General features: G+C 37.4%; 2 long non-coding RNA genes across 2 annotated transcripts in view; one reads left to right on the top strand and one right to left on the bottom strand.

Annotated features, from left to right (window-relative positions):
* LOC107075676 (uncharacterized) overlaps positions 1-18735 on the bottom strand; it is a 46059-nt gene extending 27324 nt beyond the window's left edge. Inside the window, exon 1 of the long non-coding RNA XR_011183097.1 lies at positions 18406-18735. This is a non-coding gene — a long non-coding RNA (uncharacterized lncRNA). The remainder of the gene's footprint in view (positions 1-18405) is intronic.
* LOC107075684 (uncharacterized) lies at positions 10903-12539 on the top strand. Its single transcript, XR_001477198.2, has 3 exons — positions 10903-11283; positions 11487-11500; positions 12443-12539. It is a non-coding gene; the product is annotated as an uncharacterized lncRNA (long non-coding RNA).
* Positions 18736-20611: the final 1876 nt, after the last annotated feature.

Here is a 20611-nt window from a genome sequence, read left to right as displayed (position 1 = left end):
CCGCTTTGGATAAAACCCTCTTCTCATGCTGTTTAGAAAGCAGTGTAATGTGGCACATTCTTTTCAAAAAAGACTTTTGTCCAAAACATCCTGAAATAAATGGGTTTTAACTTTTTGAAACCTAGTGCACAATGAAAAAAAAAACTCCCTTTTCTCTTTCACTTTTATTTGTAGACACTGCGACGTACACAGAACAGTATTTTACAGGGAAGGTCTTGTAAGTCAGTTGCAGTTGTTCTACATTATAAAAATGAAATAAAGAGTGACTGCACGCTCTTAAAACACACCATAAACCTGGCCGTTTCTCCTTGCAAGATACACATACAGTACATCCGTTCCACTGTTCAAAGTTAGGCACGTCATGCTAATGAACCTTAATAAGGGGCAAAACAGTTATCTGTGGCTGCCAGCTTTTACTTTATACATGCACAAGACAGAATTAGAAGTCTTTTTAAATGATTACACTACCATCAGTGTTCTGAAATGGCAAGAGCCAATTAATATTCATTCCAAGCCTCCATATCTATAATCATTATTATGTTTTTTTTTCTCTTTTGTTTTACAATTTCTATTTAAAATCCTCTTGTTCTAGCCCATAAAATTGACCATTCTGACTAAATTATTAATTTTTGGAAAATGGCTTTATAAGGAGAATGGGAAATTTGAACTCATTTAAAATTGCAAATAGCCCCTTTCTCAAATACAGTAAGTATGGAATGTATAATTGATAAGAGGAAGCATATTCTGAGAAGGGGCTTGTTCTTTACAAAAATAGGTTTTATGCTTGGACACATCAAGACGACTGTGTGCACTGTGTAAATCACAATTGTGTCGCAGACAGCCATCCTGGTTTACTGCAGCTGCAGTTTGCTAAAATTACAAAAGGATGCCCTATCAGTGAGGCGGTAGTGGTATGACCTTCAGAGCACTGTAAGTGAAATCAAGCACCATTACTACGTGATTTGGTCCTTTTCTCCAACACAACAATGAAGAATGCAATTACAGAAGCCTGCTAATGGACAGCTTTTAGAAAAGCCGTGAAGTTAATGCATTGCAAAGCACGCTTTAGAACTGGGGCTTGCCATAAATTATGAATGTAATAGGACGAACGCATGTTTGGGAATGGTTCTTAATGAATGAAAGGCAACCTATTTCCCACTGAAGTGGAAATGCAGTGTGAAGACCAAAAATGAAAGTTAAACAACAGCATTGTGAGCTTTTAATATCAGGAACTGGAAGGCTGGTTAACCTAAAATAAATGAAGTCTAAAGCCAGGAGTGCCCAGTGAAACCAGGAACCCTCCAAGGAAGAATGAAGGTGGATACACTTTATAAGCGGTCTATGAAATTGGGCATAATATTTCAAGTCTCCAATCAACATAAGTGCTTTTCCTGAGTATCAGAATCCAAGATCTCCAAAGTCACCTTTTTACTGGATGAACTGCTATTATTATCCACTCACAAGTTACTTCCCAGACAGTCCTGGTGTAAGAGAACTGCACTTAGCACAGTGGCTTTGCACCGTTCAACACAGCCTGTCCTCAGTCTTGCTGTCTTGAAAGGATCTGAGCTCCATCTGTCTTTTCACACCTCTTTTTCTGTTTGTAAGGCTTCAGAGGCACTCAGTACATTTTACTATTTTGTGCAGTACACAAGGATTTCTGCTCTTATAGATTTATCTAGGCTTTATTTCCTAATGCCATTTCCATTTATAAGCTTTCTGTGTATCTCAGATGCTTAACCTCGCACTCCATGTGCTGAAAAGTTTAAAATACAATAGAGTTTATTGATTGTGGTGCTTTAAAGTGATCCTTTTCCATTCTGTTATGAGAACATGCATCAATGGGGAAAAAAGCTGACTATGTGAAATGGTACTACTGCTTACTAGAAATAAACAGAATTTGGAAGAGATAAAATTTTCTAACTCATACACAGAAAGTAAGAGCTGTTTATGGGTCCACAATTTTTCAGCTTGTTAATTTGTCTTAGTTGTGGAGCAAGATAATAAGATATCACTTGATATTCCATTGGCAAAGTTTTTGAAAGCCTTTTTTTAAGAGGCTGAATTGAGATGTAAAGCCATTAACTGATTGTGGTTACTCTGAAACTCTGATGTGATGTGTTACACTGTGATGATTGAATTATTTAATTAAGACATTCTATTTGTGTCTCCTGCCCTGATAAAAGACACCGCTGTGTCGAAACTTTGTTTTGGCAGAAAACAATAAAATGGCTTGGTTTTTGGCACATGGAATGAAAAGATTAATTCGGGAGGGTCCATGGACCTGGCTGTAGACACAGTGAAATTACCATTTGTAGCTGAACTATTACGGAAAACTGTGATTGGCATTTTCTTTTCTGCCGTTATGTTTCTACCCACATTGTCTATCTCTAGGTGAGCACTGCATTAAAAAAAGGACTAATGTTATTTCACTGTGAGATGAGCTGTAACAAATCTGAAGCAGCTGGTCGGTTTCTCTGCGTCCTTCAGGAATTGTCAACCTCTCGCTCGGAGTGGAGAGCAGGGTCTATGATGGCAGTGTAATGAGAGCTCCTCCACATTCTCGTGTCGGGCCACATTCAGGCTTCCCCAAAGGAGGCATTGTTTCAAAAAGAGCGGGATATCAGGGAGAATGGGTAATTAAATTTCTGCTAAGATTCGTTTATTTAATCATTTCTAACTTAGCATGTGGTAGGGCAACAAGCGGTGACACAGAAAGGGGATCTTGCAACAAGTAAAATGTCATACTGTTCCCACCCCCACCCCAACTCTGTTTGCTGCCTTACTTTTATACACAGAAGTACAGTAAATTGCTTACAATAGTCTGTTAGCCAGACCTGGGTTTCAGAGTTACATACTCCCATTTAGGGACTGTATAAGTCTAAGTGACCTAGTAAAAGAAATCTGGTATATTTGGTCCCTGCTAAATTGAGCCTTTGGTAAGTTTTGAAGGAATCATTTTTTTTTTATCCATATCATGGGAGTTTTCCATACAAAGCTCCTACAAAGTTCCTACTACTCATCAATTATTCACCCCAGAATTGAACTGAAGATGACAATTTCAAGTTGTACTTATAGTACTCAAATTCTAATACTATTCTTTAGCCTTTACTGTGTTTTTTACTCTGAGATACTAGATAAGAAAAGGGGGGAATTGAATTTGAATGCTACAACAGTGCCAAGTGTATTCTTCTTGACAAGTGACTTCTAGTATTTTAAATCACAATTCACTCACTTCAAGAAGCAAACTTTTCTCTCACAAGGTGGAGCTATATTAGCAAGCAGGCAATCTGACAAAGTTGGCTGTTACAGCTAATGGACCCCGTTCTTTCTATTGCAGAATCATAGATGAACTAGCTATATACATTTCAGAAAATGTGTGCATGTGTTCTTCAGCTCTCTAAGGTTGGTATCAGAGTTCCAGCAGTAGCTCAAAGTCTGTCAGCTTGTGTATCATCGCTATATTATATCCTCTCAACATCAAACGCAACACGCACAGGCTGCAGTATCTATGGCACAAAGCTTATTCCCCCACCTGCAAAGAACACCTGCTACTCTGTATTGTTAAACATCATTCAGTTTCCTAAAAGTTCGGTGATTCAATATTTTTATTTGTGGATAAATGGGATCTAAACAAGCTGAAAAATGTTTTACAGATGCTTTACACACTCCCAACAAGAAACCAATTACTAATCTGCAGACTCAATTCAAACTCATTTATTAATGCCTTAGCCATCTGGCTGAAACGATTATGTACAAGGAAACATCGGTCATTAATGAGAACTTGTGAGCCTTGTTTTTGCTTACTTTAATGGGCATTTTTTCACTGAACTGAAAACCCCAAAAAATGTTGCTGTACATACTGTAATTTCAGCTTTGTTTGCAAAGCAGATGAAGAAATTGATTAAAGGAAAATGTATACTTGTTATATATTTCAACTTGGCTTTCACTTTGCTTTCAAGTAATACACATGCAAATAAATATTTGATTATTTATTCTGCATTTGTCTTTTAATGGCAAATCACCATGTGTACGAATCTGATAATATTGTTTTGACAAAATAATTTTATTTAAAGGCTCTGAAAAAAGCAGATCTGGCCATACTTGAACATTATTTTGTCCTGACTGTGTAACTTATTAACTGGTTTAAAATATTTTCTGTTGCCCAAAGTGCTTTGTTTTTTTTTAAGCACTATATATCTTTTGTCACAATGTTATTGTTTATGTGGATCTTTACCTCTGGGACTCTGATTGATACATTGACCAGATGATAGAAATGTAAATTGTCAGCTGGTGAGTCAACTAATCAATAGGTCACCTGGGGTACTATCCCCTCTTCAAATCATAAAGAAAGACTCTCATTTAAGTCCATTTTGAATGAAGAATGAGTTCAGTGATTTATTGACATAAATCACTAACCAATATTTTCTCCATTGTAGAAAGCAACTAAATTGGCTGATTTAGACATTCAGACAATGTTTAGTTTGACGTGAAAGTGATTTTTGATGCTGATGTTCTGCCTCTGTTCTCCTGATAGGTTCATCACAATTTCCCACAAACACATCAGATCACTTAAACTGTTTGTCAATATTCAGCAAAAAAAAAACAATTGTCCTGCACTGACTTAACTTTCTGTTCAATGAAGTAATTGTGGTTAGAACACAATATAATGTTCAGCTCATTTGTCAGAAAAGCAGTTGTATTCTAGTCACGACTGCCCTTACCAGTGAGACATTGTGGAGTTCCAATAATTTTCTACCCAGGAGGCCAAAGGATTGAATGAATGTTGAATCCAAACAAGAAAAAAAAGCATTTTCTTTTTAATAAAAAAGCATTAAACATGATGAAAGAATAGAGGTGCTTCAGTACCTCAAGCTTGAACTCCTACGATCTGGGTGTATATTAGCATTCCCAATCAGCAAAGTGAAGCATGGTCTCTAGAGCAAACACAAGGCTTGCTGTAGCCTGGGGCAAAATGGCTTTTTAATGGCATGATTTGGGAGGCAAGTTGGCAAAGTGTCTAATCGATGTTGAGGTAATTGACAGTTTTGACAGAGACGATGACACGGCTCTAAATTAAAGAGCACACCGAGAACATCTTCCTCCTGGAAAGAAAAGGAGAGATGATTTCTCTGTTTCTACCAATTTACTGCGGGAGGGAGAGCCGTTGCACTGCCATCTTGCTCAGTCACTCCTGCCTCCAGTTTTCAGGAGGTTTTGAGGCTGTCAGCGGTGCCTTGGGGGTGCCCCTCAGCTTGTCAGTTTTGAAGGGTATTAAGCTGCATCTACCGGAAGCATCTTACCTACACACATGCTAAGGAGCTGACAGCCTTCAGACAACGGCAATTATTTCACCCCTGTTTTTAAATAAATAGAAAACAAGGTCCTTTTCTTGTTGCAAATTCCCACCAGATACTGCTGTACCACGAACAGGCTAGGAACCTCTAGTTACTCTGGCCACAAAAGTGATTATATTTCAAGAGGTATGCACATTCAAGTGTAGGGAATGTTGGAAGGCAGTTTGTGCGCGTGTGTCCGCAAGTTGCAACCCGCGTGTAAATACTCGCTCATTAGCAAGCTTTTAAAAAACGGGGCTCAGTTTGATCAAAGGCCAGTTCTTGACAGTAGGTGCCCTGGAAGAAACAGTATTGAAACTCGCGCAAAATAAAACATGCTGTTCCAGTTCATGTTGGTCCAAATTACATAACCATCAGAACCATATGATTTCTGGGACTTTTCACAGCAGAAGCCAGTACATTACAGTTTGGGTATTAGGATATCTTTACTTCATCTAGCAACGTATTGTACCTGAGTGGTACTGAAAAGTATTCGGTTTATGGAGAAAAAAAAAGTTGAGAAAAGGCAAATGTGCTCTTAAATCACCAGCTGTCACTTGTTAGAAGCCTTACTTATTTCTGAAGAACTCCACGCAGCTGAGGTCCCCCTGGCTAGCCTTATTATTATGTACAGCAGTATGCAGGGATGAGCTTCAAATAGAAATGATAAGCAACTTATAAAAACATTTCTGGAATGTGAAAATTGAGCTTGTACCTTGGCCCAGTACTTTGCAGATGAAAAGGCACTTCATTAGGAGTTCATTAGAACCATTAGAACAAAATGCATTTAGTACGTCCTTTAGACAATGTGTATTCTTTGTTATTTAGCCCCAGAATAATTAAATTTTTGCAAACCGGGCACTTCTGCTCGATTTTAAAACGATGTATGCATATAAACATTTTTGAATCATCAATTTAAATAAAATCCAAATAACACTGCAAAAGCACAGCTGGGTTTCTTATCAACACACACTTACCAATACCAGGCCACATCCTTTGATGTGAAATGGCAACACTTCATTTAAAAGTTGCTGCAGAGTGGCTGTATAATCCCGTCATAAATGCTATACAAGACATTACAATCACATGCAGGATGTTTTATAGGGACACGAGCCAATGACATAATGTGTGTGGATCAAGTGACATTGAACGAATGCATCATATCAAGCAGTAGAAACAATGCTTAGACAAATGTCATGATTGCTTACGCACACATTATGAAGGCATTATGAAGCCATTATGCAGCTTCATTTAAATAAAGCCTTATCCTTGAAATTCTTGTTTTGAGCTAGAATTTTGTTTCATACAGTACTTTGAAGTCTGCATAAAGCATATATGAAACGTGCCTAGATTCTGAGTTTTGTAGGTCTCCAGTGCAAGGGTAGCAATTTGTTTGTACTGGGTTAGCATTGACCCCAGTCTCACCATCACACATTTAGAGGATTCACTTCAATTGTTCAGTTTTATTAATACAGTATGAAACCTCAATTCACCAAAGACGCTTTGGCAATTAACGCAGGCAAACTATACTGTATGCTGCCACCTAAGAAGGATAATAAAAATGTCAAAATGGAGATTAATAAAAATACCAGGGACCATGTTTCTGGAAAGGAGTAGAAAGATGTTTGTTCAAAAATGTTTTCTGACATCAGTTTCCAGAACAAAGTTCAGTGTTTCAGAATGCAGAGATTCTTAGCAGAATACAGCAGTGGTAATTATAACTTTGCAAGCATTCCTTGAATTCACCTTCACCCTCTTGCTCTCATTAAAACACCTAACAAAAGAAATAAACCACCCACGATGAAATGTCAAACAATTGTGCTATTGACAGTGCACAGCTATTATTTTTGCTGCTCCCTTTTCACAAAAGAGATTCTACAAAAAAAAAATGACGGACATATTCTAAATGTCAGTAGTATTGCAGGCAAGAGCATTATTCACTTACGCTACACACACATAAAATATGCATTTAATTTATGTGCAGGTTAACATCCCAAAGCAGGGATGTATTTGCCTTTTAAATCTTCAAAGGACCACTCATACTATAAGAAATAACACCCTGTCAAAGAGCTTAGGGTTTGTAAGTCATTATCTTCTCCCGGGGTGGAGCTTTTGTTGTTGTTATTATGGTGTTTGCATTCTATAACATAAAAAAGTAAGAGAAAACTTGTATATACCTGTAGCTACAATAATCTTGAGCTTTTAGTGGATTAAAATCCTTAACAAACAATATATTACATACAAGCTTGCACATTCCTTTAATTCCTAAGGAAATCATGTGTAGTTACTGTATGTTTGCTGATAGGGTGTTACACTCTGTATTTAACAAAAATCAGCTGTTAAACATGAGAATGATAATAGCTGTATAATTCACCACCTTGAAACATAACTGCATACAAACTTCAAACAAATCCTTACATCAAACATACTTCAAAGCCTTATTACAGATACGATATGTATATTAGGCATGCATTAAGATAGTAGTACTGTAGAAGTGCAAAACTTTGTTTATTCTAGTCTTGTCAAGTTATCAAGACTTCCGATAACCTCAAAATATATATTTTTTATGTTTTTAAAAAAATGGTACCTGTCCTGTGGTATCACACACATACATGTCAATAGCAAAGGGAAAAAAACCTGTAAATATGAGACATTGCGTCTTGTGCTGCCAGACAGAATTTCCCCAGAAGTGAGAATTTTTGCAGGCAAAAAAACATTCCTGCATTCCTGATGGTCCCGGGTTCGGTTAACCTGCTAATGTGACAGCAGACTTTGTGCCTATAGCACATAAACAAAACACCCGGAGGAAATGACAGTCTTCAGAAAATTCTGTGTATCACTCTGCAATGGAGTTTGTATAAAACAATGGCACTGCAAGTCCCTGACAGCTGCTAAAAGCCTCTCATTCAGGCTGGATGGGGTACATATTGAGCAGCTCGTGGTGCATCTTTCCCCCACTCTCATTCCCATTCTCATTACAACTTCATTGTGTTTACCCCTGTGAAGTTCAAAGAAATTGTATGCATGGCTACAGTTAGACTCTCCCCTGAGACCATCACAAGACTTTATAACCTTGTGCAGTTGGTCCCATCAAAGCGGACTCTCACCAGTCTATGTCTTTTGTAGCTTTATTATTCCAATCACATTTTTATAGTTTATGGGTTGCACCACAAAGACACTGTGCAGCTTACATTTCAGAGTTAAACGCCTTTATTAAGTGATGAATAGTGGTCTTAAAAGGAGGGCTTGATCGTACACACTTAGAAGGTAGATTATATATTGTGCTCTTGACAAATTCCGGAAGGAAAAAGATATCAATCTTCTGTCTTCCAGAGACAAAGCTGAAAGCACTCGGGGGACTGAAATAGTAATGAAGACCAACATGGCAGAAATCAGTTTTCCACAGTGATGTACCTTTTGAGTTATTAGAAATGAAAAGTTGAATTAAACAACAAGAAGTAACCATAATTAGGGGTCAGAAACATATTTCAAGATCTTTCTTATTTCAACTTCAATTTCTATGACAGAATACACTGCAAAGACTAATAGATGAGTCAGCTCCCAGAATGCCCTGGCTGTTTTTAACAAATTCATAGAGTTAACCTATACATGATTGAAATTCTGGATTTGGCAGTAGTTAAAAAAAAGACATGAAAAATTAATCAAGCCATTATAATATTAATTCAGAGCAATGATTTGTCCATTATCTGATGTTGCTTGGAAATAACAACTGCTTGAAGTAAAATCCTTCAAAAAAGAAGCTTTAGACCTACCTTTTAAGAATGTGATAATCTTACTGTAATGATTATTAAAGAATATGTCTCTGGAGGTACATGAAATTTTGCTTTTTTTTGTAAACCTTTCCCTGTTTTTCTCCCAGAATCATCTGCCATCTTATGATGACTAATTCTTTTCAGGCTTTCAGAAACTATGTTAAAAGGCAAATATTCTACCTTTAAAACATGTTTTTTGATAAAAAAGACAAATGAAAGATGGGCCCTTTTATATCAATAAAAAGAGTTGCAGAAAGGTGAAAGCCTGTCTGCTGTTTTATGTTTTTACACTACTTCATTACTGAACACATCATGTCTACTCATTTATATTGTAGAAGCCATTGCCTTTCATCATTTTAATGCACTGTTTTAAAAATTGTCAGATGACAGCCCTGTGCTTCAGTTGTCAATGTCTATTTAACAAATAATTTTTTTACAGTACATTCAACATTTTGAAGTTCATACTGAAATTGGAAGCAATTTACATACAAGCTGCAATGGTATTGTTTAATACACCCCCATCATATAAATGAGCTGATCAACGAGGAGCAGCTGTCTGATCCATTAGGATCCAAAGTGTTGCAAATGACAAGTCTTTGAGAAAAGTATAAAAGCTGCACTTGGGGCACCAGTGGGGATCAGTTCTCCTGTGCTTGTAACCTTGAGGTTGTGGGTTCAAATCCCAGGTAAGAGACTGCTGTTATGCCATCAAGCAAGGAGTTTCACTCCTAGCTAGATAAATGGGTGGATGTTTAATTTGGTTTGTGCCTGCAAAATGTTAATTCTTTAAAATATAAAGAACCAATGGTAACAACTATCCAAAGAATTGTATTGTCTTTTAGTTTAGTATTGTATCTGCAAGAGAAGTACACCAACAGGCACAAAGGGAGAGCTTGCACTGTGCAGTATTTCAGTGCCTCTGCTGGTAAGATTAACAGAAATTAACCTATTTACCACAAAGATGTAAGATTAACTAGTAACCTGAAATTACAAGAAAGGAATGTTAATCCTGAATGTTTTAGCCATGTCACATGCTAATCATTCAATATAATTGAAAGCTTTTTGTTTATCCAAATACAGGACCATGTATCTAAGGGCAAGTACTGTTTGATTGCACTGTAAAGTTTGATCAAGCAGAAGTTAAATAGGATTTAAATGTCAGTAATGCTCAAATGTTAGCTCACTTTACATGAAGACAGATAATTGGGGAGAAAAAATAACATGGATTGTTTAAATATTTTGCAGGTTTGCCATAAGATGCTTATTCAGCAGGAGCAGAAGCTAAACACAGTATAGTAATGCCTATTTGAATGAATATTAATTCCTGACCACCTACAAAACACTGGAGCTTCTCAACCTTCCAAAATTCCCTTTCACAAGAAACAGCAGCATAATATTTTATAAAGTAGGAAATTCCTGCTATAGTTTCAGTTCTGTAGACTGAATCAAATTTTGTCCTCTTAGTGAAGTGAAAATGTAAGTTAACATTCACAATGGATTAATGCTGAAGAGATCTAGGGCCTGGAAAACAACTCTGACAGAGGTTCTGTGCATATACTCAGTGACATAGCTATCTTGCAGATCCCAGAGGCAAGCAATCATTACCTAGCATCTGTTTTCATTGGTAAACTGAAATAAGCCTTTAGCTTCTGGTTAACTCCGGATGTCAATCTTGCATTCAAGGAACTTACTCAGAATCCAAAATGAAGAATGAATGGCTGAATTTTAATTTAGGGTTTAAAAATTTCTGATGACTGTGGAATTTTTTTTTTTTAATGGTGTACATGGTTGCTCTATAATGTAGGAAAGAAAGCTAACTATAGTTAGAAGGCTGGATTTATTGACTGTAGCTTTACCAGTCTTCCATCCAGTAATGGCATAAATGGGATGACGCAGTTAGATATTTTGTTTGCAAAACTGACCATGTTTGTCTTCCCACATCCTGGGTTACATTCTTTCATTCACACAAAGTTTAAGAGCTGGATTGACCATCATAATCGCCCAGTATGGACCTGGTTGAAAACATGTGGGACAAACTGGCCCCTAATGATCAACGGTAACCTATTGAATCGCAAACCACTATGGACCTGTTGCTGGGTCTGAACCCTCATTGGACAGCTCTCCCACAAGACCTTGTGAGATGTCTGTGTTGGTGGAGGCCTTGTAGATTTCAGGTACTGTATGCATCACGGGGCAGGTACTCGCACATGGTTTGAGGTATCAGTGACCGTTTCATGCTTTCGAGGCATCTGTTACTTCAGTCAATTCATACCAACATCCTAAATCATGCATTCTGCAAACTGATAATTATTTATGTAATTTCTCATGAGTCCACGTGTTTAGTTCTAAACCAAATTCTTGTTGTACTTTGTTTCAGATTCCTGTCAGGAGGTACTGTACACCTATTTTTCATTACGATTTTTAGAAGGAAAAAACTTCTAATTTACAATAAGATTACATGTGTACCAATTAACCATAATCTTTAAATTGAGATACAATGTTCTCACAGGACCAATCCAGATATTAAAAACTGGGATGGTTTCCTTAAGGAAGGAGCAATAATGACAAATGGAATCCCTTTATGCACAAAAGCAATGTTCCCAACACCAAAAAGGCTATAAGGACAGTAGCCCACGTGAAAATCACACAACCATAAAATATTCCACTGTGGTTTATAAATGGTTTTAATTGCTGGCCTATTGATTGACATGAGAAATAACTGAACTGTTCATCTTATGCATCCATTCAAACTCCCTCTGTCACATCATAGATGGCTTTTCAACACCGCTCGAGCTGTGAACACAGAAATGTTCCTGATCGAAACAAGATCTTGATTTTTTTTTTAAGAGGAAAAATTAGTTGAAAATCATGCTGCAGTAAAGCCCTCTGACAGCTGCCAGCGAAGACACTTCAGAGACATATTTGTGTCAGTTAATCATCAAACCAGAATTATAAATAAATGTAACTAACAAGTGTTCAGAAGTCATTTGCAATTTCACGGATTGGGCCTGAACATGAGCTATTTCCTCTGCTAGTGAAGAGTTAGAGAGCAGCCCCCATTTCCTCCCTGTACTCGCAGCTGAGCAAGCTCACTCTCAGTGGATTACAGAGCCAGCCTGAGCACGCTCCCCTGTCGCCACAACTCACTTCATTCATCCTCCATTAATCCCTCTCCTAAATATGGGCAAGGAAAAAAAAAGTATGCTAGAAATAAGAGGAAGAACCAAAAAAAAAAGGTTCTCCCTGCAGTAACATTAACATACATTCTTGTACCTACTTATTAAAATGACAATAGACCCAGACATGATGTAAGAACAAAAATGTCACCGATAGGATCCCAAGACATCAGAAATGACCAAGAAGAAGACCTCCGGTAAAAGCGAGTCTGACAAGGACAGCTGAAGGCAGCAGCTCTCAGAAGAGGCAGGAAGACGTATATTCTGTGTGTGTGTATATATATATAAGGAAGCCTTTTCCAGTGAATGCCTTTTTGAACCAACCACCAGCTGGTAGAGTTAATGACATGTAACATCTACTACTCTGCTTTGAGTTGCTCCTCACTCTTCACTGCAGTCTCGAGAGAATGTAGTTTTACTGAATGAGATGGGCTGCATATCTGAATACAAAGACAGGAAAGGCAAAGGTAGACTGAAAGCCGAATTGCAAAGGCTACATGGGCAGAGTATTTAGGGGTTCTGCACAAAATGATTACGGTTTATAATGTGCAGTGTATATCTCAGTCAAGCTCACAATTATTTACTGTACAAAATAAAACGGAAAACAAAGAACAGCAACAGTTCTGGGTAAAAGCAAGCCCGATTTTCCAGGATGTTAAGAGTTTCCCTCTGTGAAGGAAAGGGCCCTGCATCTGGAGTGTTCATCAGCTTGGTCGCTGTTTTACCAAAGTTGTCATGGGAACAGAAGGACTAGATTTCTGTCTCTGATTGCAACTAATAATTATAAAGCTGAATATGATTCTGAAAAGCAGCCCCTAAAAAAAAAAAAAAAACAGTAGTGGTGTAATCTCACTAGATGTACATATTTTTTCTGAAGTGCTATAAAATGCCTCACAGATGTGGATTGACGGACCTGGCATTTTAAGTGGCTCTCCGCAAAATCCTCAAGTATTAAGTTTGGCACCATAGGTCATTCTCTGGAGGTGGACTTTGCGAGACCTTGATTAAATGATGATGATTTTGTTAATATGTTTTGAACTGAGGTTTTCCTTTCAGTTTAGGGAGGTGAAGTGCAGATAACTTTAAAGGATGCTTTGTGGGATGGTAGTCATACTTCATACGAAGATGGATCCACACCTCTCTCGCACTCTGTCAGAGAATTCGTTGAAAGCTTCATTAGCTTCATGAATCACACACTGAAATACAGTGCTTAACTCAAAGGGCATTTTAAGAAAAATTAGATTTTAAGGGAAAGTATAAAATAACACTGTTTAATTCTTTATTATTACTAATTATTTTTCAGAAATGAAGAAGAGGGACAGGCCACATGTTCCACACTCACGCAAAAATTGGCTTATTTCAAAATACAACCAGAACTTCACTACAAGATAATAAAAAGAAATGGGAAGAATATACTGAAGTGTAGCTTCTCCTGGTGCCCAGATGTTCTAGGTGTGTTTTAACAGTACTTATTGGGAAGATGCAGGTTTCTGGTAACGAGAGGATGGAAGAGTGAACTTACAAGTTCCAAAATTTCATATTGTTAAAATAAGACCAAAGAGATTACATGGTACAGTTAATTTGATCTAAGTTTAAAATAGCATGTACAGTAGTCCAATACAAGTTTGCGGTGAACTGGAACCTAACCTGGCAGTCAGTGGACACAAGGGAGGATATATCCAGGGTGGGACACACACACACCCTCGCAACCACATAAGCATCTATGGGGCAATTTAAAGAGGCCAATTAATAGTCTTTGGACTGTGGGAGGATGCTAAAAGACCCACAGAAGCCCCCACAGTCACGGGGTTAAACATGCAGGCTTCACACATAAGGCACTCCAAGTCAGATTCGAACCTGCAGAATAAGAGCTGGGAAGTAACAGCACTAACTGTCATGGCACTGTACCACCTTCAATCAATGTCAACTGCCCTCTAAGATAAGATCAATTTATTGGCTATATACAATTTCTTGCATTAGGAATTCATCTTTTCACATACCCCAGCTTGGAGTCAGAGCACAGGGTCAGCAATTGTACAGCACCCCTAGAGCAGTTGGGTTTAAGGGCCTTGCTCAGGGGCCCAATGGAGTAGGATTCCTCTGCCAGCCATGGGATTTGAGCCAGCGACCTCAATTGAGCAAGCCACCAGCACAGATCCTTAGCCACAGTGCCACCGCTCCGCCCAATAAACTCAGCTTCTCTTCGCCATCTTGATTTCTAAAATATGTTATTTGCGTGCCATTCCAACCATTTGAAGGGCATTCTCACATTTGAACTGTGTTTGAAACACACCAGATACATTTGATTGTAGAGGGAGCTGCACTGCCATCTTAATACTCAAAACGGGTTGGCAATTCGACAGTGTCAAATGTGTCAATGTGTTTAGAACTGAAACAGAGACACACATAATTAATGTCACCTGCTCCCTGGGGTGATGAATTTGTTCTCATGTTGGCTATACTGTGCTGGGATAAACACAATTTAACAGATTCTAAAAGTCAAATGGGACAGGAACAGCGATATCCACATGAAAGAGGTCAATGCAATACTGTCAGTACCTTGTGAAATGTAATGAAACACAACAGCTTGAACGCATCTGTTGTGATAGGAATTATAAATCATGGTTTTGTTTAAAAAAACAAAATATACAAATTACATGACATGCAAAGGGCTTTCTCCTTAAAGTTACTCGATATTTAATAACTCTGCTCTGCCTCAGAAAATGTTTTTTTTTTTGTCAAGGCTGGCAGGTCACAGGGATTTCAAGTTGTTTATTGTTTTTAACGCTAAGAAAATGTGTTTCTATAAGTGCTGGGTTAAAAGGCCTAATGATTTGATTTCCATACCACATAACCTCTGATTGCACATCTAGAGTCTAAATGAGAAGCAGAATGGTGCACTTGTTTCTGCTATTGAATACAGTTCAAAGGGGCTCATTCTGTAAAAGCACTTGTCATTAAAACTTAATTTGTCTGCTTGATTTTGTACCCTAATCACTTCAATAGTTGTTAAGGGTGATTACAGTGACCTTTCCAGTTCTGCCACGGTTGAAACTAGTTGAACAGGGGCCAGGTCTGTCTGAAGATCCACCATCTGAAGCAGCTGTTGACAGCTTATCGTCGTGGTTTGTCAGGGCTTCAAAGGCATGTCTCCTGTGAATGTTGCTGCTTTTACACCTCTGACCTTCAGCCTGACCCATTCCATTGAATATTGACAAACTGGAGTATTTATCAGTGGCGTTCAGGACTGGCTTTTACTGGACTTGACTTGAATTAAGAAGGACACATTGATATCTTGCTACATTCAGGGTACACCACCGATTGCCCACCTTACTCCCAAGAAATGATTCATAGAATATTCTTTGTGTGCACAGAGGAGGTACTGTAAAAGGAAGACAGATTCGTGCAGCAACTACAATTGTATGCTAATAACAAACACTTTCTCCCTCTGTCAGCCCACATCTTTATTTTTTAAGAACCGTAAACATCAAATGACATCGCCAAATAGTGTCTGCAGACTTCTTAAATACTAAAACTTAGTAGTGTCAAATTTAGTTTTTAGAAAAGTAGCATAATGATGTATTTCATGAGACACTGTAGTGTAAGAGGTTTTTTGGATGAAATGTTAAACCAAGGTCCTGAGGAAATGGTCATTGTCTGGAATTGTTCAAAATGTTGTCTGGTATTGCTTAATATATTAGATGAATTAACAGCAAATTCCACTTTGGGTTTATATAATCAGACCTACCTAAAGAACCCAGATAAGTCAATCTGTGAACCAAATCCTTACATTTTTCTACCTGATCTGTAGTGTAGTGGGGCGTCTGGTGCATAATCCATGCTTTGTGTCTCTCAGGTACCAGGCAGTAGCAGTGATGATAAAAGAAATACAGTAGGTTCCCAATATGTAATGTTTGTTGGGGTTCTTCAGAATGAAAACCACTATACTGTATATACCTCATTGCCAATTATCCAAGTGCAAAACATGAAGATCTTCGTACACTGCACACAAGACTTTCGCCTTCATAGATTACATTTTAGATTGTCCTGGAGAATGTCTTTTTCCTCAGTGCACTTTATTGGTCTTTTCCTTGCACACTGTAGCTAGGCAATCCCTCAGGCTATATTACATTTACAATATCTTTAACTGCACTGAAAAGTACTTTACTTACTGGTTCTTGCCAGACATTGTAGGATCTAAGAAATTCTAAGCACCAATCGCAAACTTCACAAGGAGTTCAGCAAAAATGTTGTCATTTTAATTCCAGATAGTTCAGAACATAATGAAGGTATCAGTAAAATTTAAAAATGATGTAGAAGAAAAAGGAACCTTAAATATACTTTTTTGAGCTTCATTCTGATAAAAAAACAATCCCCGAGTCCTTAACCTTTATTTTTGATCAGAACAATCTCAAAAGACACACACAGAAAACAACAGCTATGCATCACTCTTTGATTCAGGTAATGGAAAATGAGTCAAACCTACTGCAGTGTCTAATTGCTTATTACAGTAATTTAACTCAGCTCTGCTGAGCAGACTCCTCATTTTCCATGCATCCTAAGGTTTTGGCATGCCCTGGAGTGCACGCAATCAAATATTTTCTTCACACTTTTAACTCTTTTATAGAGCAGCGCAAATACTTAAAACAATAATAAAATGCCCTCTTGCATTTTAACAAAACCTGAGCCTTGCTTTAAAACTATACTTAGCTCTTCTGAAAGAATTACTTAATGAAATTGCATTTTTAATGGAACCGTGTGTCCTATGTTAAAATAAGCATTTCAGAACTTTTAAATCAAAAACTTTCTGTACAGATAAAAAAGTGAAGTCAGATCACGGGATAGACTATCTAGATGACAGGAGCCAGCCCTGAAGAGACTAAGAGTAGGCAGTTAATGCAGTCTGTTATCCTGAGAGAGCTGGAGCTGCACACTGTATGAGCAACCTCATACTGACCACCACTGCAGCGATGCAGCACACATGGTGAAATTTCATTTTGAAGCATTGAAATTGTTTTACATTCTCCTCCACAACAAGCATAACTCAATGTTAAACATGAGGCTTTTTTAACGCAAGATAAATCATTCATAATATCCTTGTTGGCTGAAATTGTTATGCATTTAGATGACTGCTGTCCAGACTGCCCTTACAAGCATAAGTGATCTGTAAATATTTATGTGCTTTATTATAAAATCATACATGTACTGTATCTATATATTTATATATGGATACATTTAGTAGAAGTAGGTTTTAGTTCTCTTAAGCCTATGTGAGACATTGTGTGCATATTCACATTGATTCTGGAAACAGTGTTAAACATGTAAAAAACATGAGTTTTTTCAAATGAAATCTGGTTTCTAAAATGCATTTTTGGCCTGAAATGCTCATCATCCCTATTAATTGCAAATATATAGACATTGGAAATAACTTATGTTCTAAATGTTTCCATTTCAGGTCTCAAAGTAATCCTTAAAAGCCATGGTTTGGAGATTGAGATCACAAGAGCTTATTCATTGTAGCTGCATTGCCCTTTGGATATTGGTAAACTTTATTATCCAGGATCTAGCCTTTTTTTCTCTCAATGAAATAATGCAGAGTATTTTAATATATAGTATAACAACTTACATAGCAAAATGCATTGTATAATGATATATCTGCCGAGTGCAGAGAAAATGTTTATTATTACCCTTTAGCATTCACATTCCTATTGTAATATTCAGACAGAATTTGTGCTGTTCCCTGGTAGACTGACTATACAGGTGGATGTACAGTATTGAACACTGGCCAATAAAATTTCAATAAAATTCCAGGGCATGCTACCATACACTATGCAATTCTGTAGAATAAAGGACAGGGGAGTTATTATTTCCAGCAGCAGCACTGAGGTACTTGAATATTAGGACTCACTTCGGTGGATATGGTAGATCTTTTTATTAAGTTCATAAGGAATAACAAAAACAGCAATAACAAGTATCTCTTTCAGATTTCATGCCATCAGTCTTTCAGTTTTATATCTTCCATATTGATATTAAAAGTCAACAAATGAAAAGGCCATGGTGGGGCACTTTTCAGTTTTGTAATACATTAATTAAAACGCAAGGGTGATTGAAATACATTACCTACAGTGCTGGTGTAATAAAGAACACAGTGCTGAGACTCCCTCCACACCAGCCTTGTACGATTCCGGTATGGGATACGTTAATTCCATCTCTGATAACACCACCGGAACATCTGCTGTGAAAGGCTGGTCAAATTAACATAATTCTTTTGAAAGATCAGCCCTTACCCCCGAGGCCCTCAGACGCAGTTTCCCAGACGATCAGTCTCTCAGATCTAATTAAATTCAGCCGAATTCGAGTACGTACTGATGGGTGTTATCTGCAGCTGTCGCTTTGCAGATCTGAAACCCCCATCTTTACAAAGCTTTGTCATAAAATCAATACAATCTTTTTTTTATTAGAAGTATTATGATTATGATTCATCAGCTGGCTGTGACTGGTTGAACTCATCAGAAGAAGCAGCAGCAGAAGGAGTGTAATCACTCAGCGTGTCTTTCTCCCCACCTTTCTGCATATTTTAGGCATTGACAGTGAAGGCTTGTAACACAAAGCCAGAATCCTGGACCACATTTGTACTGGCTTTTGCAAAGAAACCGTGCTACCTTTAAAGTATCCCCCCTACATTTACATAAAAAGCAAGGAAGACACAAGAGGTTGTATTTGAGATACTGGTACACCCTTCCACAACACAAATGGCTTAAACCTTTTTCCAAAAGACATCCTATGGTGTTTTGGCTGGGTTAACTTTACTTTTCCCCCACAGATTTTCAGTGCAGTTCTATGTCGCATAGTTTTGTAACATTTGACCCCTGGGTGTAGTACTGTATAAATACCGGAAGCCTGACTTTATGTAATCTAAGAAAGTAAAGAACAGTACAAGTGTGTACATAGAGTGTGACAAAAAAAGTGTCATCTTGCTGGCTGAGAGAGGACATTCAGCATGTCTCCAGAATGCAACTACAGATATTTAGGGGTGTTTGTCCATTATTTACTCATTTATATCAACTTCTGGTGTTTCAATTCTGCAACAGCTTAGGTTCAATATGAGGGAGTGAATTAATTTTCATCTTTTCCCATGAAGCTTTAAGAAGCCTGTTCCTCCCGCCAAGCAAAAGTAGATCTGATTGTGCAGAGGATCAAAATGTTTGGAAAAATGTCCCCTACAATTTTGGGCTGCCAAAAATTGTGTTAATGAAGACTTTACTTTCACACACTGCTTTGGGACTCAGATAAAAGCCAATACTGGATTAATTTATCTACTTCATTATTATGTGTCAAATGACAGTAAGTCAAATTACTGCTACTCCAAGTCTCCGAAGGCAAATATTAAAGTGATATGTCCAGAAAAATAAAATGGTATACATTTTATCTTTGAGCTAAAAGTCCTACATTACAAACTACAGTACTATAGTACAAAACTACAGTAACTACAGTACTGCAACAAAATATACAGTACTATATCTTTCCATAGTACTGTATATTTTATACCTTGTTAAGAACTAGAAATGTAATTATAAGGATATATCAAGAAATATAAAGGACAGATAAATGACAAAATATGCACAATATTATGAACATCATGTTACTTTGAAAAATTCCCACAAATAAAAGAGACAAAATGTTCATAATTAATGGGTGTAAGACGTGAACACATTCAAGTTAATGGAAAACTGAATGGGAGGCCCAAATAATTTTATTATATCCAGCTCTTAAGTAGTTCATTATAAACAAAGCTTACTATTTCATGATTAATATCATTTTGTGTGTTGGATACAGGTTTTCGAAACGCAATGACAGATTTTTTCCTTTATTTCTTATGTTTTTTTTTTCATTCTGAAAACACTTAAAAGAAACACCTGTGAACTATAATTAACTACTAGATTTCTGGCTAGACAATGACAGCATTCACTACCAATAAGAGGAATGTGGAGTTTAATTTACAGTATGAGCAAACAGATACCTGTTGAATTTCGGTACAAATGCCGACATGACAACAGAAATCAGAAATCACAAAGGCAGCCCTTTTGTAGGTAACAACAAAAAGACAAGGAGCAGTTTGAGCCATGAGACCAGATCATGGTCCAGAAAATATGAAATAGACTGAGACAAAAGGTATTCTACAGTTACATTGTACTGATCTAACTAATTCTGGCTTGGAAACAGGTCTCTGGGAGCATGTGATGGTGACAGAAACCCCTGAATGACCTAACAGGGTATACTCTCCTGTGAGGGGCATAGTAGCCTACCACTGCTGTAGAAAGGTGCT

The sequence above is a fragment of the Lepisosteus oculatus genome, chromosome 23, assembly GCF_040954835.1.
Source record: "Lepisosteus oculatus isolate fLepOcu1 chromosome 23, fLepOcu1.hap2, whole genome shotgun sequence".
NCBI classification, from domain to species: Eukaryota; Metazoa; Chordata; class Actinopteri; order Semionotiformes; family Lepisosteidae; genus Lepisosteus; species Lepisosteus oculatus.
Note: the sequence above shows the minus strand (reverse complement) of the source record. Positions and strands in the feature narration are given on the sequence as shown.